The following is a 27,531-nucleotide window of genomic DNA, read 5'->3' as shown; positions in this document are numbered from 1 at the left end:
ATTACTGTGGCGAAGAAAGAAATGTAGCACAGGCGCTTACCACAGCGGTCGACGAGGAGGAATTTCCGCGTACTTTTCGCTTGGGTAACGAAAAAGGTTAAAAAAGACTGACAGCGCCGGGAGATATGGGAAGGAAAATCACAGGGGCAACGTTGTGACTAAACTCGGTGCACGTTTCGAAAGCCGGCGAGGCACCACGTGATCATGTGGCAATGCTATTGGCTACCTGACCTTGACTTTTGACCGTGACCATTGGCATTTGATTTGAGACAGTGGAGACCATGCTTAACAGAGCTTTCGCTATTTTAACTAAATTCAAGCCACCTTGAACCCCAGCCATTTTTATTGTATTCTAACTCAATTTCATTGATCAAGTCTCTGGTCGATGTGATTGCCAGCAAGACCATGGCGTTTCTCTATGGGGAACTTGCACTGATGTTTGCGGTGCCGATTGCAGCGCCATAACACACTGCCTAGCAAGAAGCGCAAGCAGTTTTGGGTAGTACTGGATGGATGGATGGATGGATGGATGGATGGATGGATGGATGGATGGATGGATGGATGGATGGATGGATGGATGGATGGATGGATGGATGGATGGATGGATGGATGGATGGATGGATGGATGGATGGATGGATGGATGGATGGATGGATGGATGGATGGATGGATGGATGGATGGATGGATGGATGGATGGATGGATGGATGGATGGATGGATGGATGGATGGATGGATGGATGGATGGATGGATGGATGGATGGATGGATGGATGGATGGATGGATGGATGGATGGATGGATGGATGCGGCTGAACCCTTTACATCGGGCGGTGGCTCAAGCCACCTAGCCATGTCTTGTAAAATTTTACTCCTGTCTTGCTTTTAGCCACCAATCAGATAACCTTCGCTTGGTTACTTCTAACCTCTTAAAATCCACTTTCCCTTCACTATCCCTAAACCCCAATGCCTTGGGTAAGTCAGCCCCGCTGCCTTCTACTGTAGGGTGAAGCCCTTTACAGAAAAGTATCAAGTGTTCAGCTGTTTCCTCCTCCTCTCCGCACGCAATGCACAAAGTGTCTATCTCCTGGTACCTGACTCTATACGTCTTAGTCCGCAAAACTCCAGTCCTGGCCTCAAACAACAAAGAACTTCCCCTACAATTATCATAGATATTTTCTTTGACAATTTCCTGTTTAAAGGTCCGGTATGTTTCCAGTGCCGATTTCGTCAGCATCCCTGTTTTCCACAAAGCTCTCTCTGTTCTTTTAACCTTTTTCTTAACCGATAATTGCTGATTTGCCCCCTTACTGCTGTCCAGATATTTGTTTGTCAATTTTCTAGTTCGCTTTCTCCATTTCGTGTCAACATTCTTTATATACAGGTATCTGAAAACTTTCCTAGCCCACCGCTTTTCCTCCATCCTTCTCAATCGTTCCTCAAATGCTATCTTACTGCTAGCCTCTCTGCTCTCGAAAGACGCCCATCCCATATCACCCTGTTGTACCCCCTGATTTGGTGTATTTCCATGTGCTCCCAAAGCTAACCTCCCTACTCCCCGTTGCCTAATTTTCAGCCTTGCTTGAACATCGGGCCTCATACACAGGACCGCATTCCCGAAGGTCAGGCTAGGGACCATCACCCCTTTCCAGATCCCTCTTACCACCTCATACCTATTGTAATTCCACAGTGCCCTATTTTTCATGACAGCTGCATTCCTACTAGCTTTATTCATTACATATTTTGCATGCTCTGTCAGATACTCAACACTGTTATTTATCCACACCCCAAGATACTTGTACTCATTCACTACTTTTAGCACGAACTCCTGTATTCTGTGCTCGCCGCCCTCATCATTAAATGTCATGACTGCAGATTTTTCCTTACTATACTTGAAGCCTAATCTATCTCCCTCTGTACTGCATATGTCTAACAACTTCTGCAGGTCTTCCTTGTTGTCAGCCATTATCACTATTTCGTCCGCATATATTAGTCCCGGTAATGTCTGTTTACTCAATTCCCCTTGCTTGAAAAAAGATAGGTTGAAGCATAGTCCGCTCCCCTCTAGCTTGGCCTCCAAACCTTGCAGGTTACTATTAACACTTTTCCGCGCCACCTTCAGGAGCTTATTGGCGTAAGCCTCCGCGCTCTGTCGAAGGCGTACGTGCCGTGCGTCAGCTATCTGGGCTACGCCGGTAGAAGCTAGGCAATGAATGCTGTCGCGGGTATCTAATCGCGTAGAATGTGTTCTCGCGTTTGCAGCGGCCAAAGAGGCTGACAAAGGCAGTTTTGAGTCACCGAATGGAACAATTGCAGCGCCATCTTGGCAGCGCAGCTTCCCCATAGCGCTTTTTGTCACATCGAAAAATGCATAAATGGCTAACAGTTCGCTTCTGAACGCTTTACACTGGCATTTCTACTAGAAGGTTTTAGCACCCCTTTACGGCAAACACGCTAACTCCGGTGACTGGTGTCTCACAAATGTGGCTAGGCAAATATGGCAACAGTAGCAACGGCAACACATTACCGTATTAACTGTACGGCTATTCGCCTATGTTAAAACTCTTTGTTGTGGTAGTCCGACATCAACGGTGGGGTGTCAGGCTGACATCGCAGATAAGAAAACGACGCAGTCCCTCTTTTGTTAGCCACCTCAGAATCGTGCGCTCCTGTTCCCTTCTTGGCAGTCATGCACAAAGTTTACGAAATGCGGTTCCGCATAAAAAAATTATTTCTGCGGTTTGAGCCAAATCAGGTCTACATAAAGCAAAGAAGTGCGAAAGTGCTTGGATGCTCTATCTGCTTGAGGAAATGCAATAGAGTGGCTGCCTAGCAATACAAAATATTTATTTTTCCCATAAATCTGTATCCCGTAAACCTTTGCCCATGATCGCACCGTCTTAGCGAAGGCTAACCAGGCAACGGCGTTTTCTCAGCGGCATATAGCGGGCTTTTACGAATCTCTAAAGACCAAAACGTTTCAAAAGTTGGGACAAGGCTTCGCCTTAACTTGCATCCTGAGGGGGCCGTAAAGAGGAATACTAAGTGAGACTATTCTGATAGGTTGGAGTCACCTCATAGCATTTGGACGTCATTTTTACCACAAACTAAGCATTTTTAAGCCAGAGAACTGCATAAAAACGAAGTGCAGGTGGCGCCGCCATGTGCTGATTAGTGGAACTGCAGTTGGTGCCGTATTTATGCGCCTTCTCTAGGAATGTCATTCCGCCAACAGGGCGCAATCACCGTTGAGATACGAGAAAATGCAGTCCTGAAAGCATATCCGTGCCCTCATAACTAAAACAGCGCGATACAGACGAGGGAGAGCAGGGCTAGACAAAAACACGAGCGCTGAATCTCACATGGCTTTGAGTGCATTCAGGCTCAGTGTGGTCGTTATACGCAGCAAGTTCAGAGCCGCAAGCTCTCAACGGCATTGCTCCCTGTTGTACTTGCTATGCGCACGATGAAGCGCTTTCGTACTTGCCTTAGCCGTCAAATCTGCTACTTTGTTCAGGCTGCGGGTGCACTAAAATTGCTAGGTGACTGTTTTCTCTATTTTTTTAGTACGTGCTCATGCAGGCGCACGTATGCAAGCATGTCGTCTACTTCAACGTGTGAAGCGCGGTGCGAGCACGTAGTCTTCGATGTTTTCTGCGCAGTGTAAAGGCGGATATGTTTTGAGATATGCTGAAAAACATCTATTATGTACCACATGCTTGCACGATCACTTCTCATTTGGCTCATTAAAGAAAACAGTTTCCAAGAGCAGGTGTTCATGTGTGCGGTACTACGTAAGGGGCCGGCACACAAGACCTGATTCTAGCGCCTTTCATTCCACGGATCGTACTCTACGGCATTGATGTCGCATGCAGATGCGATATTCAAACAAATTGATACTAATTGTAAAGGCGCTGCGGCATGGAAAAAAACGTTCAATCTTTTCGATCGGTGTTCGTCAAGATTATTCGTGCATTCCCTGCCGACAGCCACAGCCGGCAGGCTGCTGACTCCGGTTGGCGGAACCCAGCCTGATTCTTTTCCGCTTTCAACCGACTGGAATAAATTAAGAAACTGCGACGTAACGTACCCAGCGCCGGACACACTCCCAGGGACAAATTATAACCCGCGTGCTGTACTTCCTCGTTAGAACAGAAAAAAAAGACGTGGGAAAGTATCGGTAAACAGCAATTTCGTACAGCTCCCTCAGGCATTCAGAAACATAGCACTAAACTGTGTCACACGAGCAACATACAAGGCGGCTTTTAATTGTGCCCTGAGCCGTTTTCACAACTATATCTCATTTTCGCGCTCGCGCAGGACAAAAAGATTGTGCGCCAGCATCTGATATGTCTGGCGACAAAATGCAGCAAGAGCAAGAAATGCTTCCATGGGAAGTGCAGTAGGGAAGACCGCCGGCAGAGAAGCGATAATCCTTCACCAATCGCATGCGCAGTTAGTATGCATACTTGTGTGCCCCATTTCCGCTCAGAGTTGTTGGACCGTTGTATCTGCAAACTTTATATTCCCTTGATCCGCGTTGAAACAAAACAGCCGAGCAGCCATAGTGAAGATAGCTCAACCAGCTGGAACATCGCTCATGCGGACGCCCTGCCCATCCTTGACAGACATCGCAGGCCGCACTCCACGGACAGAAGAAGCAACGGACCAGTTGGACTGAAGGTAAGGGCACACGGCGTACGCCTGCATTCAGCCTTGGTCGGCGTCCTTGCTGTTCTCTTAATCTGAGCATCCCTCACGTACGCGCAGAAATACGCGTTGCTCTATTTGCTGCGGCGAGTTATTTCTTCGCACTGTTTCCATGTGAACGCTGGAGGCGTTCCCAGACGGTTTGGGCGGCACCAGTTAACATAAGACGAACGCGCATGAGTGACTGACGTAGTTGTAAGCAGCGCCTGACTAGTGTCGGCATCCCATGATGCTTCTTTTTAAGGTCCCAAACCGCGTTTCAAAGCTTTATGCAGGGACAGAACCAGCTTCTAGAGGCCCCAGCGTTGATTAGGGTGCGGTAAGCTGTTTTGGGCAAAAAACATTGATGCTTAGGAAAGGTCATAATTTAAACTCAGGATGGGCCGCCGGGGTGGCTCAATGGGTATGGCGCTCGGCTGCTGACCTGAAGGAGGCGCATTCTATCCGGGACGCGCCGGTCTCATTTCGCCTGAGAGGAAGTGCTAGAGGCCCGTGTGCTGTGCGATGTCAGTGAACGTTGAAGAACCCCAGGTGGTCGAAATTCTCCGGAGTCCTCCATTACGGCGTCCCTCACAGCCCGACTCACATCGGAACGTTAAAGGCTGTAAAAACAGGAATTAAATAAAATTTAGTACAGCGCAGCAAGCTTCGGAAAATAAAATTATATGTTGGCTTTAAAAGAGAATAAGTGACCAATCGCTAGTCAGATTTCTTACCCGAAATCAAGAGGCGGCGGGTATCGGCAGGGTACATAATGGGAAGGGAAGGTAAGCGCTGGCCGTTAAGGATAACGGAGCGGATTACAAGCAAAGGCAAAAGTAGCAGGGCGGAAGAGAGTAAAGTGGGCGGATAAGATAAGGCAGCTTGCGAGAATAACATTTCTGCAGCTGCCTTTGGACAAGGTTAAAAGGGCACTCTGGCTGATTATGATGCTGACGATCACGAATCGCCACGTCAACGGAATATATTCCCTGTTGAGTTGGCTCCTTACATGTAAACCCACCCACCGATGCCGTAACCAAAATGTGTGGTCGAGCACCTTCTCTAGGCGAGCAAGTGCCGAATCCAAGACCAGTTCTCCAATCTGTTGACTGTCCTATCAGTCTACGCGCCCGAAGTCACGTTCCACGTCGCCAATCGAGTTTACAGCGATGAAAAGTTTTCAATCCATATCAGCTACCGCGCCCTTCTGGACGCGCCTTACTGTACCACGATAAAGTCGGTCGCCTTCGTATGCGGCCACGAGTCGATTCGGCGAAAAGCCAACGCCTGGGTTTCAAAGCAAACAGGGTCAAATTCCGCCCCATCCTTCCCTCCGGAAGTGTGGACACTAACACAACGTTGATTCATCTCAGTGCCATCTGCTTCAGGGGCTCCTGGGAGTGGCCTTTCGACTCGGTCCAAACGACGCGTCAGATGTTCCGTCTCAACGACAGCAAAGTCGTGCCAGCGAACATGATGTACCAGTACAATAGCTTCAACATGGGCTACTCCGATGAGTTGTGCGCCAGTGCCCTTAAAATGCCATACAAGGGTCAGATGATGCGATGGTCATCCTCCTTCCGGACGACGTCCAGGGACTTCGAGACTTGGAAGAGGACCTGACTCCAGCCAACCTGTCTAAGCTTCTAGCAAGCATGGAAATGACGGACAACGTGCAACCCTTTATTCCCAAGTTCAGGATCGAGCATAGCGTGGCTCTGCGGGAGACACTCGAGGACCTCGGCGTCAAGGACTTGTTCACGCCGGGCGAGGCCGACCTCTCCGGAGCATTCGAGACCGGTGCGCCAAGCGTCTCTGACGTGGTCCACAAGGCGCTCGTCCAGGTCGACGAGGACGGCACAGAGCCCGAGGCGGCGGCAACGAATGCGGTTTTCCAACCCGCTGTTCGGACCGCTGAAACTGCTGCGTGTTTTTTTGTGAACCATCCTTTCATGTTCCTGATTAAGATGAATGACTTAGACGTTATCCTGTTTCTAAAATCGGTTCGAAAGCTGTGAAAAGTGATCACTGTAGGCGTACAAAATTTTTGCACTGATTACAATATTTTCTTCATTGTTTGGGGCACTGCAATATGACTATAAATATCGTTTTACCTTTATACAAAGAAAACGGACGGTAAACTTCTCCTTTAATTATTTCGATTTTTTTCCACCAACTTCTGACACCATGTGCTGCACACCGAGCTGCTCGTTGCATGATATTACTGCGTTGAAGCCCTTGTTTACGTAGCGCAAGCCACGCTGAATTGCCAACGCGCATACGTGCAATTCTTTTTTTCACTTTATGGCTCGCACGAAGTAAGCACTGTGGCTCGAGAGCATTTGAGAGATGCTCACGCACCACCAAATTCTTTGAAAGTAACAAGATAACGACACCTTGTGGAGCGCGACTATAAGGTGAGAAAGGAGAAGTAAACTTTTTTTGTGGAAAGATTTTTTTCTGGGTTAATGATCACGTATACGTGACCTGCTGTCTACAGAAGTGCGAATGTTTGTTGCACGCAATGATCTTTGTAGAATGTATACTGTTTATCATCATTTAAGCATCTTAATTCCATTTTCTCCTTCGTAACCTCATCCATCGAACGTGTTTCTTTGGCGCTTTACACCACAATTTAAATTACTTTTCAATATCTTTTAAACGTGCATCATTCGGCTTTCGCATATCTGTTTGTCAAACGTGTTTCTTTATCGCTTTATGGGCCTCGGCACCATTCTAACGTTTTCTGCAACTGATAAGCATTGTGACTGGCTGCCGGTATATTTGCGCCTTTGAAAAGAAAAAGCAGTTGGCGGTAGCGCCTGGTCTTTTGTGTCTCGCTTATTATTACGTAATATATTGAAGCACTAACTAGCAAAGCAAAAAGGTTCTCTTGGGAACACAAATGGAGCTTACAATGAGGCGCCTTTTCCCTTGTGCTAAAGCCGGCAGCGAAATAAAAAAGGAATGCTGAATTTTTGTAGCGATAGCTACACTACGCCATCCACTTCGCGAGGTCAGCGTGGCTGCGGGCCGAGCCGTGGCGCCACCGCTCCTCCAGCTGTGCTCATGTGCGGGGTGACGTCACAGCTCGCAGCTGGTGCGCTCGCCTAACCGCTGCGCCGACGGCGGAGCGGACGCCGCCCGCCACGTCAGTTGTGCGCCTGCGCGGAGTGACATCAGAGCACGCAGCTGGTGTACGCACCGCGCGCCTACGTTACGCTTTAATAATAATTATCATTATTATTATAGCGTAATGTAGCATTTCGAGCTTTCAGCGTGGCGGCGTCGTAGCCACTGTTGCAGTTGCCGGCGGCGCGCGGACGAAACCGAGTGAGGAAGGATAGGGGAGAGAGTGAATCCACGTCCAGGGACGAAGATGAAGGAACGCCCAGCGAAACGGAGCGGCGAAAGACTGACTTTACAATTCGACTGAGAACCAGTCGCCCCGCGCCCACCGACCGGAGCAGACGTGCGCGGATGGGCTCCCGCCCGACCCCGAAAGCTGCGAGTACCTCTCCCCACGCTCGTTTTCTTCGGAACGCGCGATCGAAGTTCGAAGTTCTTTTCTCGGCGGTCATTTGGAATTCTGTGCTCTCTCTTGAGTGCGAGCGATGTTGAGTGTGTCGACGGTTGTGGACGTTGTTTGCACCTGAAGACCAGCATCGCCGTCTTGTTCTGAACACAACGGGCGAGTTGACCTGGCCACGGCGGGACCACGACTAGGACTCGAACGCAGAGGGGCTCCATAATGGAGCCCACGTTTTCGCCCCCCCCCCCCCCTTCCTGTGCTCGACAGGCCTGCGGCGAGCGCGTTGATACGCATGCCGCGCTCGCACAGCGCCGATGCACACGGCTGCAGCCGCACCAGCCTCACCACGTTGCTGGTCGAGCTGGAGCGCGTGAACGGCCTCCTGAGGAACGCTGGCATCGCCCCGGGACCTACGGCCACGTACGGCGTGCCCCATCAACCCCGAGGACCTGGCGAGCTGCCGCTGCCGCGTGGCCTGCCTGCTGAGCCTTCTGCCACGTCGGAGCACGTGGTCGCACCGACGGGCCCCCCTGCCACCCTTGGAGCCCTGGCGACGGCGAGCGGGATCGCGGCCACGACAGCGGACCCGGACCTGGAGCCCATGGATGAAACCACGGTCCGCAAGCGTCCTCGCTCGCCATCCCCTCCTGCTGCTGGGACCACAGAGGGACGCAGGGCCAGGCCGGGCAGAGAGCTCCGCGGGGCCAGCGAGCAGGGCGCTGAGGACCACGTGGCGATGGACAGGCCAGCCGCATACCACGGCAGCAGCGGCCTGTCAATCACCGGCGGAGCAGAGGGGGCTTTTTCCGCATTCCGGCCTTCCCTTCCCAGCGAGGGAGCGCCCAGCGACGCGGAGGCCGCCCCCTCTCTCGGACATTCCGAGGAGCAGCCGCCGGGAGGCGGCGAGGAGGTGCCTGGCGGACCCCCCTCTCCCTCACCGCGGCAGACGGAGGGGAGACCTTCAAGCGGCAGAGAGGGGGAGGCTGTTGTCGTCAGCCCCGCTGACACGCGACGAGGGGAGAAGCCCTTGTTTGTCTACACGGCGCCTCAGAGCGCGCAGCATCCAGCGCGCGGGGACGGCTGTGACCCGGAGGCAGCCTGCGACCTCGTGCCTTGGAGGCTGCAGACTACCAAGGCCCAGCGGAGGCGCAGTGCTGCCCTAGCCGGGGCGGCAGCCGCGGTTCGAGTCCCGGAAGATATCCAGGGGACCGTGCTCTTCCGCCCAGCCCAGCGGGGTACCACCTTCACGAGGGACCAAGGCTGGGAACTGGCGGAGGAGCTGGGATCGCGGCCTGGTGTCCTGGCGGTCCGGGTCAACACTCGGCGCGGCGTTGTGGCTGCGGACGTGGGGAGCGATGCTGCCCTGCGCGAGCTGCTCGCCATGAGCGTCATACGTGGCGTGGCGGTAAGCGCGAGGGAGCCCGCCACGCGCAACCACTGTTCCGGCCTCGTTTTCGGGGTGGACGGGCGCCGGACAGTGGAGCAGCTGCTCGCCGCGACCGAGTCGGCTGTGCCGATCGTGTCGGCGTCGCTCACGGACTCGACGCTCACTGTCCGGTTCGCGGCGCCGACACCACCAGCCCATATCTCCATCCACAGGAGGCGCCTGGCTGTGAGGCCCTGCAGGCCACGACCGCTGCAGTGCGGGAAGTGCGGCGGTCTTGGCCACATCACCGGGGCCTGCCGAGCTCCAGTCCGCTGCATCCGCTGCGGGGGCCCCCACGACCAGGGCGCCTGCTCGAGCCGCAAGCCGCGCTGCATCAACTGCGGCGGGCCACACGCGGCCTCGGACCCCATGTGCCATCATTGGCAGCGCGAGAGGCATGTGGCCACCCTGCTTGCCACATCGCAGGTGCCACTGTCTCGACGCGCGGTCCGGGGCGTGGTGGCGGCGGAAACGGCGACCCAGGGTGCCCCGCAGCGACCTACTACATCGCCTGCTGCTCTCTCCTATGCGCAGGTGGTGAAGGGCGGACGGAGCAATCGCAGCCAGCAGCCTCCACAGCGGGACCGGCAGAAACCGGGCCCGCGCGCGTCCCCCCAGGCACCAAAATGCGCACCCGCTGCCAAAGCCCCAGGCCAGCCTCCGGACGCACGGGACCGCGAGATCAGCCAGCTTAGGCTGGCCTTGCGGGCTCTCAGCTCCCTGCTTCCGGAGGGCTCAGAGGGTCGCCGGGCCTGCTTAGAAGCTGCAGGCTCTCCTCCACTGGATGCCGACAACCATGGCTAGTCGCCGGGCCCCCCCACGGATCCCCACCATTCTCCAGTGGAACGTGCGGTCTCTTGCGGCGCGGTATTCCGAGCTCCGCGTGCGGATAGCGGAGAGCTCGCCGGAAGTTATCGCGCTGCAGGAGACGTATGTGCGCGTCCACGACGGGGACCCCCAAGGGCGACTACCTGGATATGTCGGCTACCACTCACCAACATCATGTGAGGAGCTGACCTGTGCAGCAGTGCCATGCGGCGATCGCTCCCATCCGCCTGGGAAATCGCGGTGCGCGTTGTATGTGCGGCGGGACGTGCAACATACTCTTGTCGGCTCGGCGGCGGCGACATCCGATGCACAGGAGTGTGTGGTGGTGACAGTGCTCGTCGGTGGTGTTGACACGTCGGTCGCATGTGTTTATGTGCGCCCAGCTGTCGCGTGGAACGCGCTGTTGTTTAGTGCAGTGTCGTCGTGTTGTGCCCCGCGCCAAATCATCTGTGGCGACTTTAATGCGCACCACAGTGCGTGGGGCAGTGCGCGTCACACAGCGCGAGGAGACGACCTGCACGACGCAGCCACGCAGCTGGGACTCACCGCCCTGAACACCGGCGAGCCCACCTTTCGACGACGCGGAACACCCGGCTCCTGCATCGACGTTGCATTCGCATCCAGAGGCATCGAGGCGACATGGCACCGATCACCATCTCTCTGGGGCTCAGACCACTACTCCATCCTGATTGAGCCCACTGCAGTAGAGGCGCGCGCCAAACGAACCTACTCCATTGTCAACTGGAGCGCGTTCAGGCAGGCTGTAGACGAGGCGGCTGCCTCAGGCGCGCCCTTCTTCACCAGCTTGGTCCGGAGCGCCCTCGCAGCCACCAGAACAGCAGAAGTGCGGGCAGGCCAGCCCGCACCAGACAACCGCCTGCTGGAGCTGCGCGCTCAGAGAGACCAGGCAGAGCGCAGGGCGCGACGGACCGACAGGGCCGCCGATTGGACTGTCTACAACCGCCTGGACGCGAAGGCGCGCCGCCACTCCAACAAACTATACCGGCAGCAGTGGGCTTCACTCTGCAACAGGATGGAGCAGGACGCTAGCTCGCGGAGGCTTTTCGACACCCTGCGGCGCATCTCCGAACCGCAGGCAAACCCTCAGCCGCTCGCTGCCCTGGCAATAGCGAGCGGGCTCAGCTTCGAAGAACTCGCTGAGCGGTTTGCCGATCGGTTCGCGCCGCAAAGCCCCGCGGGCGCAGCCAGCATGGTTGCATCGGAGAGCCCCAGAAGCGGTGCCACGCCCACCCCCGTCACCTCGGAAGGTCCCTGTGACGCGCCTTTCACCGCCGCGGAACTGAATAACGCGCTGCAGCGCTGCCGCCGTCGATCGGCGCCCGGACCGGACGGGGTGACCTACCAGATGCTACGGAACCTGGATGCGGAGCAACGACAGGTCCTCCTGCAGCAGGTCAACCTGGTGTGGGAACGCGGGGAACTACCAGAGGAGTGGCGCACTGCGGTCGTCAGCCCTATCCTGAAGCCCGGTCGCCCACCGACGGAGCTGAGCGGATACCGACCAGTGGCACTAACATCGGCAGCGGGTAAGCTCATGGAGCACATGGCGTTGCAGCGTTTGAACGAGCGAGTCGCGGAGGCTGATTTGTTTGACGAGCGGCAGACTGGTTTTCGCGCGATGCGGTGCACGGCCGATTCGATTTCGGATGTTGTCACGGCGCTGGAGCACGCTAGAGCGGCGCGGCACGTAGCGCTGCTGCTGCTACTGGACGTCTCCAGCGCCTTTGACAACGTCCTCCGAGCACCAATTCTCGCGATACTGGAGGGGGCAGGCGTGAGCGGGCGCCTGTTGCAATATGTTCGCGGTTTCCTGACCGGGCGCATCATGCGCGTACGAGTAGGGGGCAAGCTCTCCGAGCCTCGTCCGGTGGAACAGGGCGTGCCGCAGGGCTCTGTTTTGTCGCCTTTTCTTTTCAATGTGGCCATGTCGGTGGTGCCGGCCTGCCTCCCCGCGGGCGGCCGACACCATGTGTACATGTCCATATATGCGGACGACATTGCCCTGTGGTGTCGTGGGCCACCGGGCGAGGCGCTCCGCGTGCGTGGGTGCCTTCAGGAGGCGCTGACGGCAATTGACGCCCGCTTGCGCGGCCTGGGTCTGTCGCTGAGCGCAGCCAAATCGGTCGCCATGGCTTGCGTTTCGCGCTCGCGCGCCCGCCCAGCGCCACTGTCACTGGACGGGACTCCGATTCCTTGGCGAGAGTCGGTGCGGTACCTGGGCTTGGACATCGACTGGCGCCTCTCCTTCCGCCCCGCGGCGACCAAGGCCTGTTTGCAGCTGAAGAGGACCACCGCCGCCGTGCACAGGCTCACCGCTCGAGGCCAGGGCATCAGCCAGCATGCCGCGCTGCGACTCTACAACGCCGCAGCGCTGGGGGCGGCACTCTACGCGCTGCCACTCGTCACGGTGCGCAAACCGTGCTGGCGAAAGTTGGAGACGCAACATCGCAAGTCTCTGCGCGTGTGCCTCGGCCTGCCCAAGAACTCTAAGAGCGCCGCGACGCTGGCAGAGGCAGGAGCTTGGCCGCTCCAGCTCCAAGCAACGCGCAGGGCACTGCATCACATTGATCGCCTGCACCGCGCACCGGACGGCGCCTCGCTTCTGCAGCGTCTGCGCTCGCATCCCCACTCAAGAATGGGCGCGGCGCTGCAGGAGTACGAGCGACTAACTGATGCCGCCCCCCCCTACGGACCCTGCCCGCCCTGGCCAGCTGCCTCGGAGATACAGCGAGACATCGTTGGTATCGCGGGAAAGCGGAGCACACCCCTCTGCGCTGTGCAGCAGCTGACCAGAGCCGTCATACACGAGGAACTCCGGGACTACCTCCTCGTGTATACAGACGGCTCAGTGGTCAGAGACAGCTGCTCCCTCGCAGCGGCGGCCACCGTCCCCGCCCTGCGGCTGCACAGCCAGACGCACGCAGCATTCCTGGGCTCGTCCACCACCGCAGAACTGCTCGGACTGCAGCTCGGGGTGGACCTGTTGCTCACAATCTCCCCCCCGCCACCCAGGAGTGCTCTGCTGTGTGACTCCCGCTCCGCCCTCACCCGCCTGCAGTGCAACGGCCGTGGCACACCACTCGTGCGAGCCATCCGCTCCGGCATCGCGCGGCTCGCGCAACAAGGATGCGTTGTGCGGGCCCAGTGGGTGCCAGGCCACTGCGGCATTGCGGGCAACGAAGAGGCCGACAGTCTCGCGACCACCGCACACCAGCTGCCAGCCAGTGACCACCCCCTCTCGCTGGAGGATGTGCGTGCGGTGATCCAGAAACATCTCCGACAGCAGCACCCGGACCCGCGCATCGCCGGAGGGGAGCGCATACCCAGCCTCAACGGCTGCCGTGCCCTTTCGCGGCAGCAACGCGCAATGATCCTCCGCGCGCGCGTTGGTTGCGTGTGGCCCGGGGTACGACGGGTGCGACACGGAATCGCGACGAGTGATGTGTGTGATGGATGCGGTGCAGTGGAGACAATGGAGCACCTACTCCTACGCTGCACCGCGTTCGCTGACGCTCGTCGCGATATGCTCGCGGCCTACAGAGCGCTGGGCATCTTCCCGGACTCGCTCGAGACGCTCCTGTGGCCGCAAGGCAGTGCGCGCACCCGCGAGCGAACCTTGGTGAGCCTGTGTGTATTTCTCGAACAGGCGGGCTTGACGTCCCGCCTGTTCTGCGCCAGGTAGTACAGTGCTGTGACTGAACGCTTCGTGTGTGCTACCTCGGACGCTCTAACAGCTGGGCGCCCCACACCAGCTGTTGCGTGCAAAGTGCGGCGCGCGTGTGACCATTGACTGCCGAGTTTCCCGTCATCAGCACACGCGCGCCGCGAAGACAACTGACTTTTTGACTGTTTGTGTAAATAATGTATATAGTATATTTATTTTGCATTTATAGTGTTTAATTTTAATGTTTTTATGCAGTGTATATCTATTTTATGTAGTGTACTATTTACCTCCCCCCATGTCTTTCTTCTGTCCCCTCACCTCTTTTATTTCATTTCTCCCACCTGCCTGCTATCCTTTATTTCCGCTGCCCCAGCTCAGGTGCCGCCGTACGTGATGGCAGATGCCGGGGCTAGCAAAAATCTTTTACCTTCCTTTTATGTTATTTTAAATAAACCACTACCACCACCACAATTCGACTGAGCGAGTTCCACTCGGCCAGCTGTAGCTATCGCTTCACTCCAGATTGAACCAGAGCTAAACGACAGCCATTTTTTTTTTATCGAGAGAAGACGCATATATACACAAGACAGAACCACTCAGGACAACGGCTGCACTAACAACTGAAAAGTTTTTTTTTAAAACACTGCTCAGTAATACGCCCACGCATGCATCAAGCCAGGGCCTGTGACGTATTAGACATCATACAAAAAATCAAATTGCTTAGACATGATAACAAGAGATTAGGAACTGGTATATGTACGCATCGCCATGTTTCGCTATCTGAAAGGCCTCATAAATTTCACTTGCCTTATGTATTTTTCAGGATGGAAACCTTAAAGTACCCTTGTGATGCCTACCATAGCCGCAGCATTACTGTAAGCTGCATAAGGTGTACTATGTCTACAAGGTCCTCCATGAAGGCATGGGTTTTCACGTTGACCTTGAGCCACTACCAAAATTTGGCCCACCCATTCCCGAAACCTTGGAAGATATTGTTACGTGACGGCAAACCGATGAAGACAGGACTACATGACAGATGGCGATGGAATTATTTATTGGCAGTGGTCCTAGCGCGAGCTCTCCGTGCCGCGCCACTGCCCACTTTGTCGTCTTCTAGTCCGTGTCACAACCGGGGGCTGCCGAGTGATCGTCCTAATCGCGCGAACTAGAAGAACGGCAGTGAAGGTGAAACGCAGGACGTGACGATGGGCGTGACAGGAGGGAAGAACACAGAAGAGAAGATGCAGGGCTTGCTGTCACAACGAAAGAGATGAACAGATGAAGATCGGATGAGCACCGGTCCGGAAAGCTGCCGGGCCGCAGCTAGATCACCTAGAGCCGACGGCGGAGGCCCACGAACACACCGAACGGCATGGGCAGGGGCAGTGTTCGGACATGTTGGCGGCTTCTATGGTCGGTGGGGTCATAGGTTTGAATTGCGGCGGCGTAGTCAAGTTTTGTATTGTACGTGCTGTACTGCGAGCTGCTCGTTGCCAGATATTACCTCTCTGAAATATTTTTTAGGTCGCGCAAGCTGCGTGGAACTGCCAACGTAATGCAGGGGCAAATTGTTTTCCGTACATAGCTCGCTCAAATTAAGCACTATGACTCGGGAACATACTGAGAGATGCTCACACAGAACTTGAAGGGAAAAAGTGACGTCACCTTGAAAAGCGTGATCCCAAAGAGACAAGGGGAGATTGGAACATAAATGGAGCTTCGTGCCAAAGTATGGACGCTTAAGCGCCTGTCTCGTGTCTTTCTTTTCCTTTGTGCTGTTTTTGTGCGCTTCATCTACTCAAGCTTAACGCACAGTTGCAACATGCACACACATACACAAACACACATGCGCGCGTGTGCGTATGCGTGCGTGCTTGCGCGTGCGCTCGTGCGTGCGTACGCGTGCGTGCGTTCGTGCGTGTGCGCGCGCGCGTGTGTGTGTGTCTTCTTTCATTTCTGAGGTGTTAGAGCGTCTTTGATGCTAGGCTGCTGATAACAAGGTCGCGAATCAAATCTCGCCGCATTGCGTTTTGGCGAAATAAAACGCATTTTTGCGATGTTGGTGCGCGTTAATGAATCCCAGGTGGTTTAAATTAGAGTTTTAGCACTGCCCACCCCGACCTCCTCCATACTTAACAGAAAAGAAAGCACTTTGTGCGATGCCAACGCTGCTTCTACCCTAGCGGCGATCTCACGTCGGCTAAGCCAGCTGAGCCGTAAAGCTTTTCCAACTTCGCCATCCTGTGTGCTCGTTGTTCGACAAGCCAGCAGGCTCTTTGCGCGAGGCGGCACTTTTGCTCTTTCGCGGTGACAGAAGCAGTCCCGTCCAAGCAGAAAATGGGTACGAAGTATTGTTGCGTCGTGGACTTCGTCAATCGTACCAAGTCTCATGTTCGCATCGTCTCGGGCGGCGACGAAACGAAACAGGCCGCTCTCAGTAGTGACTGCACCGGTGGCACCATCTATTTGATCGACTGTGGAGATTAGGCGAAAGACGAGGGTCTTTTGCGGAAGGCTTGAGGAAGCTTCAGCGAATGCTTTATCAGTGACCACAAAAAGCTCAATTTGGCCACAACTGCACTCAGTTTGAAGACTTGCGCGGTACACCACCGCCAAACCTCCCGAAAAAAACACTACTCCACCTCCTTTGCTGAACCTCCATGGCCGGCAAACGAGACGGCGCCACCGGTGCAATCGCTGAGAAAGCGACCCGTTTCCTTTTAGGCGCCGTCGCAGATGATGCGAATATCCGACTTTTCCTTAGTTATTCAGGCAAGTGCCTCGAAGAGATGCGATATAAAACAATTCTGCCTAACAAATGCCATTTCTTTGGAGAAATTACAGCTGGAACAATTCATCGGTGTAGATGTGAGGTGCATTCTACGGCGGGCGTTCAATTGCAGAACACGCAATCAGGGGAGCTGCCGTAAGAAGACCGCCAGCAAAGAAGCGCAAATCCTTCACCGGATGTAAGCGCAGCCAGCGAGCATGCATTCATGCACCAGTTCCGACCAGCGTTGTAGGGTTGTAGTTTCTGCATCTTTCTATGGGGGGTATTCGCTGGGGCCGCGCTTCCAGTCGTGGCCTACTGGTCTGGGCGTCCGCTTCCGCTGCGGGAGGTTGTTGGTTCGAAACCCACCGCCGGACACCGAGCGGTAAAAATGGGTACAAGCCACCACCGGCCCGGCTTCTTCAGGAGTGTGTGCTTGGAGGAGGCTCCGCAAACCCCGCTGCGCCCCTTAGGGGGCAAACTCAGTTTCGAACAACTTAGCCTGCAGACAGGTGAAAACAAGTGAAGAGTACACTTTAATAGTTCCCAAGTGAACAGTACACTTGAAGAGCTCACTCCCAAGTCCGGCTTTTCGAATCTTCTTCGGCTCAGCGTCTTCGCGAGAGAAAAACAACGTTAAATCCGCCTCGTGCGGTAGAAGCCAATTTGTGGCCCTTTTTTTCAGAAGTGGGGTCACAGACCCATTTCCCAAGCTTTCACCCTAATGAAGCCGAACACCAGGCAGGGGAAAGCTTGTGCCCATCTTATCACTGGTGGGTACCCGATGGTACTGGGGATCGAACCCCGCACCTCCCGCATGCGAGGTGGATGCTCAAACAACTGTGCCACCGCAAGGCATTGGGGCTTAAGGACAGTGAAGGGAAAGTAGATTTTAAGCAGGTAGAAGTAACTGAGCGAAGGTTATCTGATTGGTGGCAAAAATCAATACAAGAGTAAAATTTCATAAGTCATGGCTAGCTGGCTAGAGCCACCGCTCGATTTAAAGAGTTCAGCCGTATCCGTCCATCCATCCATCCATCCATCCAGACGCCGCCAGCGTTGGCGTCGTAACAGCGCTATGTGGGCGGTCGTTGCCCGCCAGCTCGCGCAGCTTCGCGGTACATCGTGATGTACCCGGCTAGAATTGTTAGTGATCAGTAACAACTTTGCACATTGTTAAATGCGTCAGCGTCCACGTTTCTTTGTTGAGTGCATATTGCGCATGACATTTGGAGCAGAATTCTTTGCAGTGATATAACCGAGCTGCCTGCCAACTCGACAGCAAGACAGGCCGACTGCACTGCACGCAATAATGTACTACACGACTTATAGCTGTTAATATCAGTTTGTAACGTTCAGTTACTCATGCAGGACACATCGTGGGTAAACAGCACATTATTTATTACCCGAATTCCAAAACTGGTACCACGGAAACTCATACTTCCAGCGGCTGCAGTCCGCAGACCGCTGAATCGTCACAGACGGTGGCTCAGCAGAAAGGCAAAGCGTCATAGCTGCCATTTTTACGCGACAGAACGGTCGAGCAAATACTGTCATGCGCTTGAAACATGAACCGCAGACCTAGCGAGAATGCTTTCCAGTTTGGATTGCCGCCGCGTAGCGCTGCTTCGAATGCATAAGACCAGAGCCTAGGACGGTTAGCAGCAACGCCATGTCCAGCGATTCCGCTAGATTCAGTAGTAACACGTCACTTTCACCAGATAGAGATGACAAGTTAAGCTACTTAAACGAACAGACAGAGTTTAATTGCTCACCTCTCCAAAAACGACACTTCGGTCGTCGGCACCCTTAGCACGGCTCTTGAGCTATCCCGCTTGTCAAGCAGTTGCACCCTCTTTAGATTTGTATGCTTTGATTCCTTAGCCAGTCGGAAAACTTTAGTCATGCAGAAGGCGGGCCTCGATATCGATGAATTTAACCGGGTTTCTAAGGGTCGACGTTTTCACACAGTGGAATATTTTCAATGTGTCCGCCCAATTCTGTTACGCGAAGTTCACGGCGCACCCTCTCAGCCACACGGTGTTACGGTCTCACACAAATTATCTGCGCCGAGACGCAAAATACAATCACAGATCACACATCACCACCGAGTTAAATGCTGCGGCTGCCTGCGGCGACCACGCGCGCCACCACTAACATGGCGAATGCCAAGCCGACTGCTAGCGCCCCTTGCGGATGACGTCATACGAATACCTCCTCCTCTATTTTCTTTAACCGAGATAAGACTACCTTGCACCCATAGATAAGAGAGCTACAAAAGCAGGAGTAGCGCTCATGAGCACACTCTGCCCTCCCTTGACAAACCACGCGGGACGCACTGCACGGACAGAAGAAGCAACGGACAGTTGGACTGAAGGTAAGGGCACATGGCGTATCCGCCTGCATTCAGCCTTGGTCGGTGCCCTTGCTGTTCTGTTAATCTGGGCATCCCTCGCGAACGCGTAGAAATACGCGTTGCTCGATTCGCTTGGGCGAATACTTTCTTCGCGCTGTTTCCATGTGGGCGCTGGGGGCGTTCCCAGACGGTTTGGGCGGCACCAGTTAACATAAGACGAACGCGTATGAGTGACGGACGTAGCTACAAGCAGCGGCTGACTAGTGTCCGCATCCCTTGATACTTCTTTTTACGGTCCCAAACGACGTTTCAAAGTTTTACCCACGGACAGAAGCAGCTTCTAGGGGCCCCAGCGTTCATTAGGGTGCAGTGATCTGTTTTTTGCAGAAACTTGGAGGCTAACTAAAAGCCACGAAATATAACTTTCGACGGGCCGCGCGCGATAACCTAGTGTTGATGGTGCTCCGCTCGTGACTCGAAAGATGTGGGTAGCATTTCGGTGCAGGCGAAATGCAAAAGGCGCCCGTACGTTGCTGTGATAGCGAACGTTAACAATCCCAGATGGTCGAATCATCCAGAGGCCTCCACTACGGCGTCCCTCATAGCCTTAGTCACTTCGGAACGTTAAACGCTATAAAAATAAAAATAATTTTATAACGGCGCAGAGATCTTGGAAAAATATTTTTAATGAAGATTTAATAGCTGAAGTCAATAACGGGCGGGTATGGGCAGCGTACATAACCTGAAGGGAAAGTAAACGATGCCCGTTAAGATTAACAGAGCGAACTTTAGGAGAAGGCAAAGTAGCGGGGCCGGCAGACTGTTATGTGGGCGGATGAGATAAAGCAACTTGCAAGGATAAAGTGCCTGCAGCTGCCATTGGACAGCGTTAAAAGGAGGACAGGGAAAACGGCCTTTGTCTTGCACTGAACTTACGCTGGTTATGATGCTGTAAGTGATGAATCGTGATGTGAAATGCAGATGTTACCATGGATAGTTAACTTCTGACGTTCAATTTCATCCTTCGATGTCGCAGGCAAGTCTGCGCTTAAGCACCGTTTTGGTGCTCTATCTAAGATCTTTAGATCGTCTGAGACATTTACTCAAATTCGCACTTTCTTCGAGCCCTTGCTTACAACTCTTTCTACGTCATTAAACAAAAAAGAATCTATTTTTTAAAGTAAGGCATTAATATAAGAATAGCCTTACAAATTTAGCCTCATAGAAACCTTCAATTAAGTACAAAAGAGTTCCCTGTCTAGAACCGCACAGCACTTTAGCTGGAGCGCGTGGACCAATCTTCTTGCTTGGTCAGCACCGTTCACACCACAACTCGATCACATTCTTTCCTCCAGTGTTGCATCAGTTCAAAAGTTTCCGATTGATCTGGTAATCACATTAGACCAAAGCTCTCTGTCTCTTCTTAATTTTCCTCTTGCAGAATCGGCCCAGTCATGCTGTCACGAACGGAACGCGATGCTCTGTTCAAGTTTTCCTTGAGTACGTACCAGCGTCTGAAGACCCGCAAAACACTGAACGTAAACTTCGTATGTTCGCCGTTCAGCATAGCATGCGCACTCGCCACCTTCGCCAGCGGTGCTTGCAACGTCACGGCCACACAGATCTTCGCCGCTCTAAACCTCAAGGCGAGCACGTGCCGAATCCAAGACCAGTTCGCCGTACTGCTGACGATTCTATCGAGCTACGCCCCCGAAGTCACGTTCCACGTAGCCAATCGAATTTACGGCGACCAAAAGTTTACTGTCCATGGAAGCTACCGCGCCCTTCTAGAAGAGTCTTACGGTGCCACCATAGAGTCGGTCGACTTCGAAAGCGACCACGAGTTGATTCAACAAAAAGCGAACGCCTGGGTTTTGGAGGAAACGGCGTCCAAGATCCAATCCATCCTTCCCTCCGGAAGTGTGGACACTAACACGACCCTGATTCATCTTAGTGCCGTCTGCTTCAGGGGTTTCTGGCAGTGGCCTTTCCGCTCGCTTTATACAAAGCGGCAGCTGTTCCGTCTCAACTATCATGAAGCCGTACATGCGAACATGATGTTCCAGTGCCAAACCTTCAAGGTCGGCTACTCGGATGAGTTGCGCGCCAGTGCGCTTGAGATGCCATACAGGGGTCAGATGATGTCGATGGTCATCATTGTTCCGGATGACGTAGAGGGACTTCGCGACTTGGAAGAGGACCTGACTCCAGCCAACCTATCTGAGCTTTTAGCAGGCATGAAACTGGTGGACAACGTGAAACTCTTTCTTCCCAAGTTCAGGATCGAGCACAGCGTGGCTCTGCGGAAGACACTCGAGGACCTCGGCGTCAAAGACTTGTTCACGCCGGGCCAGGCCGACCTCACCGGAGCATTCGAGACCGGTACGCCAATCGTCTCTGACTTGGTCCACAACGCGCTCGTCCAGGTCCACGAGGAAGGCACAGAGCCTGAGGCGGCGGCAACGAACGCGGTTTTCCAATCCGCTGGTCCGATCATTGGCATTCCTGTGCAGTTTGTTGTGGACCGTCCTTTCATGTTTCTAATTAAGATGAACGACCCAGATGTTATCCTTTTTCTAGGGTCGGTTCGAAGGCTCTGAATACTGATGACTGTGGACGTACAAAGTTCTTGCAGTGATATCAGAATGTTTTTCATTATTTTTGGCACTGCGACATGACTGTAAATACCTTCTTTATCTTCAGATATCAAAAAAAAGTGGGGGCAGAGTTCTCCTTTAATTATTTCGCTATCGCTTTGCAGCCAACTTCTGACATCTGCTGGACTTCGGGGTGCTCGTTGCTTCATGATGCCTTTTAGAATCCTTTTTTACTTCGGACAAGCCACGTGTAATTGCCAACGTGCATACGTGCAATTTTTGTCATTCCATAGCTCGCACAAAGTAAGCCCTGTGCCTCTAAAACGCATATTAGAGCTGCTCACGCACCACCGAAACTTCGAAAAGTAAAAGGTGACGTCACCTCATGGAGCGTGACTAACAAGACAAGCGACAAATCGGCCCTTTTGTGTGGGAACCGATTTTCCTTTGTTAATGGGCACGTGTACAAGACCTACTGTCTACACAGGCCTTAACGCTTCAATGCAGGCTGCCATCTCTGAAGGATACATGTGTATCGCCTTTTAAAGCATCTTATTTCAGTGTTCTGAATTCATAACTTCATCCAATCGACCATGCTTCTTTGTCACGTTACACCGCGCGTTAAATTACTTTTCAATACCTTTTAAACAGGCATTCATGAATTTTCTTATATCTGTTTGTAAAACGTGTTACTCTTATCGCTTGTACTGCTCTTCACATCGTTCTGACGTTTCCTGCAACTGATAAGCGTTGTAACTGGCTGCCTGTATAATCTGCGTGCCTATGAAATAAATCACTTGTCAGTAGCGCATGGTCATGTGTGTCACTTATGAAGGTTATATGCTTCGCTCAATTGCTACATAACAGATTGAAGCACACACTAGCCACCGCAAAAATGTTTACTTGAGAACCAAAATAGAGCTCGAAATGAGGCGTCTTCTAGGTCGTGCTAAATTCTTGTCACGGGTTCGGTGGTCACGCAAGGTCATCACCGAATCATGACAATAAGTGGGCGGCCGTCCGATGCCCAGCGTAGCCGGTAAGGAAGCGCAGTAAATGAGACAGAGGCGTGTTAAGAGGTAACAATAACAAAGCAACGTTTATAGAATCGATACGAGGAATACGACAGCTTTTACCGAAAATGAAAGGACAGTTTACAAGACAACGCGGTCTGCGGAAAAACATATCGCATTAAATACACTGAATTAAGTTATCATTTAAATAAGAGATAGTCTACAGAGATCACGGCGAAGGAACGAGTTCAAATAACTGCAGTTGAAAAGAAAGTTCAGAATGGGAGCGAACATACAGCTTACCAGGGAGCGCGGCGGCATTCGAGAACCACCAGGGAAGTCCAGCGCCGAACTGCAAAAGAATCAGGCGGAACATTACAAAAAACATGACGCCATGTTCTACGAAGAGCCCTCTTCAGTCACGATGGCTCTAAATGGATTGCCCAGCTTGTGAGTCTTGGCCGTGAAAAAGACATGCAAGGCATTTTTATATATGTATTTTGTTTTTATTTATTTAAAAATTTTGTGGACACTGAGTTCAAGCAGGGTTGCGAACAAGTCGTTTAAACGACAAGAAACGCAACACTTAAAGAGAGCAACACAATAAAGAAATAATTGCTTCAAACTCATGGGTCAATGGTTTAAATAGCTGAAAACAATCTGTTATTGTGTGTGGAAAAAAGGAAAACTTGTAAGTGTCCTGTTTTAGCGAATATAGGGGTTAGAGAACTGGAATGGTGTTCACGAGATTGTCTGGTTGGTGCCGGCGTTAAGTATGATGAGGGATCGAAACCAAGTTTGTTATGTAATAAGATAGAAATAAATTCTAACCTGAGATTTCTTCTCCGATTTTAAAGTGGTTCAATTTTATTAATCTCCATTAAAGTGGTTGGGGAGTCAGTCCTTGCATATTTATTAAAAATAAACCTGACAGCTCTTCTCTGTATTCTCATTTCACGCTTGAGGATCCCATGTTCCAGTCTGGTCCAATTGAGCTGGTTGAGCAGACAGAGGGCTACAGCCTTCGCCTTACGAGGTTTTAAATCTGACGGATGGTAGTATGAACACGTGATCACATGACTACGACCATTAGGCACCTGACTTTAGCCTTTAAACTTGATTTTTGATGTGAGACAGTGGGCATCACACTGACAATGACATTGAATGCCTCACAAAGTCAAACCTAAATTAACTACGAGGTGATATATGGCCCAAGCTATGGTAGTACTACCACGAGAACATATTACTATGACCATTGTGTACCTGACCTTCACCTTGACATTTTATTTGAGACAGCTGCCGCCACATCAACACTGACCTTCAATTCCTCACAAGGTCAAAGTGTACTTCACTGTGTGGTATCGCCCAAACTATGGTAGTATGACTACGTGATGATATGACTATGACAATTGTGTGCCTGACCTTCACCATGATATTTGAGTTGCGACAGTAGGCACAACATCGGGAGTGATCTTCAATGCCTGACAAGGTCCAACCGAAGTGGGTGGTAGTATAGCCCACGCTAAGGTGGTATGACCACGTGGTCAAATGAGTATGACTATTGGGTACCTGACCTTGACTTATTTTGACCTTGACGTTTAACATTTTAACATTGACACTTCATTTGAGAGCGGAGACCATGCTTAACAGAGCTCTCGCTCGTATAACTAGGTTCAACCCATGTTGAACCCCAGCCATTTTTTATTGCATGCCGGCCCTTGTTTTCATTAGTCAAGTATCTGATAATTGTGATTGGCCCCATGACCATGCCATTTTTTCATAACGCTGTTTATGACATCGCAAAATGTGTGAATGGTTAACAGTTCCCTTTGGAACGCTTTACGCTGGCTCTGCTATGAAGAGCTTTAGAACAACTGTACAGTAAACACGCCAACTGCGGCAACTGCTGCCTTACAAATGTGGCTAAGTAAATATGGCAACAGTAGCAACGGCAACACATCGCCGTATTGACCGTATGACTATCCGCCTGGGCAGAAACTCTCTGTTACCTCTTCTGTGTTGCTGCTTGAAGGTGGTGGAGGTGCCTCCTGTTTTTTCCGTGCTCTTTTGATCGTTTTCAAGCCACCAAAATTTCTTAGTTCAGCTTACCTTGATATCCAACCGCTTCCTCAAACCATGTGTATAGCTGACCATGCGCGTTTGATTCCTCGAGCACGTCATTTTGGTTCCAATTCTCCAGATGCAAGTTAGCGCTCGTCTTACGTCCCTCTCGTGTCCTTATTTCCTTCGTGCTAAGACCACCTAAAATTGGTGGTGGGAGTTAGGGAAAGTAAAAGCGCAGATTAAGTGGAGCGCTTTGGAACCCGGCAAAGAAAGGCGCTTGTGAGGACGGGGTCGATGTGTCGTTTGAGTCGTAAACTCTTAGGAGGCGAAGAGTAGTGGCTCGAAAAGGGGTGCAAGTTGTGGGGCCTTTTCTCCACGACGTCCCCTTCGCTTTGCTTTCCTGCGATGCACACTCCCACGGCCTCGAGGAGGGGCGGGCCACGTGACCCTCTCTAATTAATTACATTACCTGACAATAGACAAGAGGAATTAATGGTATATGGTTTAGCGCAAACACATCTTAAAGACATGGATCAACCACCCTGTAACCCAGACTACGCATGGGAATATTGCAATTGAACAGAGGGCAGCAGAAAGGGAGGTATAATTGGGGCATTCATTCATAAAAGTATGAATTTTCAAAGGGTTAGACTGGGATGCAGGGAACATTTATGGCTAAAAGGAACAGTGGCAGGCAAGCTAGCACTCCTTGGCTTTGTATACCTGTGGACAGGGGTCAATGCCAAAGAGGAAAACAGGAAAATGTTAGAATGTATTGCAAGCGACATTGATGAGTAGGAGGACAGGGCGAGATAATTATATTAGGTGACATGAATGCACACATAGAAGACCTGGATGGGTACACGGATTCGACAGGAAGCATGCTGCAGGACATGTGTGACAGGCATGATTTAGTTGTATGCAACAGCACTGAGAAGTGTGAAGGGCTCATAACATGGGAGGCGGGGAGTCTGCACTCGACGATAGATTATGCACTAATGTCACAGAGGATGTATAACAGATTAGGGGTAATGAGCATAGATGAAGATGGTTCCAGAAGTCTAGGTAGTGACCACAAGCGTATCAAGTTGAGCTTCAGAAGAAAAAACAATGTAGGACTGAAGCAAGATGAACAATCAGGGGGAAATTTTTACTCAGAAAAGCAAAAGTAGCAGCCAAAAGAATCGAGAAAGTAATGTTTGAGGATAGTGAAACAGAATGGACTTATACCAAATTAACTCGATTACTGGAGCTAGAGCTAGCTAAGGTGCGAGTAAAGCAAAAAGGGAAAAGATGCAAACCCAAGAGTTGGTGGGATGAGGAGGTCAAGAGGCAATAGAAAAGCGCAAGGAAGCATCCAGAAAACACAGATATTCCAAGAAGAGGGGGGAACCAAAACCCGAAGTAGACAGAAAATGGGATACCTTCATAAAGTGTAGAAGGGACGCATCCTATTTGATTAATGAGAAAATTAGAAGAAAGGGTGCCCAATGGATGTCAAATGTAAATAAAAAGGATAGAAAAGCAGCCCTAAAATTCTGGAAACATCTAAATGCAATGAGTAATAAAACTAGGCTAGAACAAAGGTTTATTGTTACAGATGAGGGTATTCGACTAGAAGGGGATGAAGCAATAAAACACATAGGAACAAGGATGACGGAAAAATTTTCAGCAAAGCACGTTGTACATAATTTATCGAAGGAGGATAGACCGGTTACAGCAATAGCTTCACTTGAGCAAGGAGAGTGGGAAAGGGCAGAGAAGAAGGTTCCTAGTGGCACATCAACAGGACCAGATGGTATCCCGATTATGTTGATAAAGAAGTTACGACCAAAATCAAAGCAAACATTAATACAGGTAGTGAACAAAATGATAGTGGATGAGAAAGTCCCCGATGAATGGCGATTAAGTAGAATGAACATGATATATAAGGGAAAGGGGGACAAAGCAGACGTAAGTAACTATCGCCCCATAACAGTGACATCTGTGGTTTACAGGGTGGTGATGCAAATTATAAAAAACAGACTGCAGGCTTGGGTGGAGAACGAGGGGGTGTTAGGGGAACTACAGAATGGGTTCCGGAAACAAAGGAGGTTGGAGGACAATCTATTTTCATTGACACAGTCTATAGAAATTGCGGGAAAGGAACATAGGCCATTATTGCTAGCATTTCTGGATATTAGGGGAGCCTATGACAACGTTACTCAGGAGCATTTGTGGGACATATTGGGCACATTAGAGGTGGAAAATGGAGTAATTAATCTTTTAAAAGATATATATAGAGGTAACAGAGTGCTCATAAAATGGCAAAAAAATGTATCAGGGCCTGTAGAGATACAGCGGGGGCTTAGAAGAGGATGTCCTATGTCCCCTTTGTTGTTCATGTTGTACCTGCAAGGTTTGGAGGCCAAGCTAGAGGGGAGCGGACTAGGTTTCAACCTATCTTTTTTCAAGCAAGGGGAATTGATTAAACAGACATTACCGGGACTAATATATGCGGACAATATAGTGATAATGGCTGACAACAAGGAAGACCTGCAGAAGTTGTTAGACATATGCAGCACAGAGGGAGA

General features: G+C 51.8%; 1 pseudogene; it reads left to right on the top strand.

Annotated features, from left to right (window-relative positions):
- Positions 1-6,252: 6,252 nt before the first annotated feature.
- Positions 6,253-6,705, top strand: LOC144134341 (iris pseudogene; annotated as a pseudogene).
- The last annotated feature ends 20,826 nt before the right edge of the window (positions 6,706-27,531 follow it).

Source organism: Amblyomma americanum, chromosome 5, assembly GCF_052857255.1.
Source record: "Amblyomma americanum isolate KBUSLIRL-KWMA chromosome 5, ASM5285725v1, whole genome shotgun sequence".
NCBI classification, from domain to species: domain Eukaryota; kingdom Metazoa; phylum Arthropoda; class Arachnida; order Ixodida; family Ixodidae; genus Amblyomma; species Amblyomma americanum.
Note: the sequence above shows the minus strand (reverse complement) of the source record. Positions and strands in the feature narration are given on the sequence as shown.